This window comes from Puntigrus tetrazona, chromosome 8, assembly GCF_018831695.1.
Source record: "Puntigrus tetrazona isolate hp1 chromosome 8, ASM1883169v1, whole genome shotgun sequence".
In the NCBI taxonomy this organism is placed as follows: domain Eukaryota; kingdom Metazoa; phylum Chordata; class Actinopteri; order Cypriniformes; family Cyprinidae; genus Puntigrus; species Puntigrus tetrazona.
In genome coordinates, this window is record NC_056706.1 from 1923373 (window position 1) to 1925872 (window position 2500).

The following is a 2500-nucleotide window of genomic DNA, read 5'->3' on the forward strand; positions in this document are numbered from 1 at the left end:
AACTCAAACTCAAACACACGTCAAGACATAAAGCCGAGCTGCTAGAGGCCCAAAGTCCTGCCGGCTGCAGATTCTTGGCATTCTTTAACCGAACTGAGCGAGAGAGAGAGAGAGAGACATAGAGAGAGAGACAGAGAGAGAGAGAGACATAGAGAGAGACAGAGAGAGAGAGAGACATAGAGAGAGAGACAGAGAGAGAGAGAGACATAGAGAGAGAGAGAGAGAGAGAGAGAGAGAGAGAGAGAGAGAGAGAGAGAGAGAGAGAGAGAGAGAGAGAGAGAGAGAGAGAGAGAGAGAGAGAGAGAGAGAGAGAGAGAGAGAGAGAGAGAGAGAGAGAGAGAGAGAGAGAGAGAGAGAGAGAGAGAGAGAGAGAGAGAGAGAGAGAGAGAGAGAGAGAGAGAGAGAGAGAGAGAGAGAGAGAGAGAGAGAGAGAGAGAGAGAGAGAGAGAGAGAGAGAGAGAGAGAGAGAGAGAGAGAGAGAGAGAGAGAGAGAGAGAGAGAGAGAGAGAGAGAGAGAGAGAGAGAGAGAGAGAGAGAGAGAGAGAGAGAGAGAGAGAGAGAGAGAGAGAGAGAGAGAGAGAGAGAGAGAGAGAGAGAGAGAGAGAGAGAGAGAGAGAGAGAGAGAGAGAGAGAGAGAGAGAGAGAGAGAGAGAGAGAGAGAGAGAGAGAGAGAGAGAGAGAGAGAGAGAGAGAGAGAGAGAGAGAGAGAGAGAGAGAGAGAGAGAGAGAGAGAGAGAGAGAGAGAGAGAGAGAGAGAGAGAGAGAGAGAGAGAGAGAGAGAGAGAGAGAGAGAGAGAGAGAGAGAGAGAGAGAGAGAGAGAGAGAGAGAGAGACAGAGAGAGAGAGAGAGAGAGAGAGAGAGAGAGAGAGAGAGAGAGAGAGAGAGAGAGAGAGAGAGACAGAGAGAGAGAGAGAGAGAGAGAGAGAGAGAGACAGAGAGAGAGAGAGAGAGAGAGAGAGAGAGAGAGAGAGAGAGAGAGAGAGAGAGAGAGAGAGAGAGAGAGAGAGAGAGAGAGAGAGAGAGAGAGAGAGAGAGAGAGAGAGAGAGAGAGAGAGAGAGAGAGAGAGAGAGAGAGAGAGAGAGAGAGAGAGAGAGAGAGAGAGAGAGAGAGAGAGAGAGAGAGAGAGAGAGAGAGAGACAGAGAGAGAGAGAGAGAGAGAGAGAGAGAGAGAGAGAGAGAGAGAGAGAGAGAGAGAGAGAGAGAGAGAGAGAGAGAGAGAGAGAGAGAGAGAGAGAGAGAGAGAGAGAGAGAGACAGAGAGAGAGAGAGAGAGAGAGAGAGAGACAGACAAATGGAGGGACAGTATCTCAAGAGACACGCTATGAAATTCCACATTTTACAACAAAATATCATCTGAAATCCCAGCAAAGCAGCCGTACATCTAAACGAGACGGCAGCATCTGGTTTCAATCAGCTCCAGAGTGGATTCCAGATGCGTTCTGTGAACGACAAAGAAAGCGCGGGCCTGTGGAAAGGTGAGGCCGGGACGGTCTCGCACGTCTCTGTCACGGAGAATACTTTCAACGGCGTGTAGAATGAAACTTCATTAGCGTTTGGCACTGAGGCCCTCGTCTCCCGAAACAACACTGAGCCATTGTGTGCGGTGGATCCACAGAAAACAGAGAGAAAAGAGTCGTCTAACATCTAAACGACTTGGTTTCTTCATTGGATTTGGAGAAATGCAATGAAGTGAATGGGTGCCGTCAGAACGAGAGTCCGAACAGCTGATAAAAACATCACAGTGATCCACAAGCGCTTAACATCCGGAGGAGACAAAAGCAGCATCTTAGTAAGAAACAAATCATCATTAGTGTTTCTAGGATTATTATGGAAACAGGACTCATTAAGAAACACTAATTATGGATGTGTTTCTCATAAACGTACACATTTTGTCTTCTCTAGTTGTTCACCGGCCAGTGGTGCGGATCAGCTCTTTCTGACGGCACCCATTCACTTCAGCGATATTAAATGCCACCTTTCCGCCGAGGCGCTGACGCAAAGCTGCATTTCTCCACATCCGACGAGGACACGCACCGATCTTGAAACGTTTGAAAGGTGAGGATGCGTTCATTTTTGGGCTGAGCTATTGCTTTAAAGGCCGCGAGGAAGGAATACCGCATGTCTGGAAGTCACTGACGGTGCATTTCCAAGCCACGATTACAGACACGAGCTCGTCTGACTGATGCAGTGCAGAGAGAAAAGAGACAATGCTGTCAACGCACCAGCCTTAAAAGAAAAACACGAAACAAAAGAGAGCTTCAAAGCGTTTTAACATGCGTTCAGAAGCCGTGAGAAGTCCTAAACAACTTTAAGGGAGCCATTTAGAGGCCTTTTTTACGTAATGCTGTAAGTACTGTACTTGCACAACGCTTTATGAAGACTCATACTAGTGTTATTAGGGGCCTCTAAAAATGTGCTGCAGCAAAGATGCTTTTTTCACTACAATAAGGATATTTTTTTGCACACCACGCAACTGCTGTGCAGTTTATCACACAACAC

General features: G+C 47.5%; 1 protein-coding gene across 1 annotated transcript in view; it reads right to left on the minus strand.

Annotated features, from left to right (window-relative positions):
* Nucleotides 1-2500, minus strand: part of cltcl1 (clathrin, heavy chain-like 1) — a 45985-nt gene that overhangs the window by 42635 nt on the left and 850 nt on the right. The window lies entirely within an intron of this gene.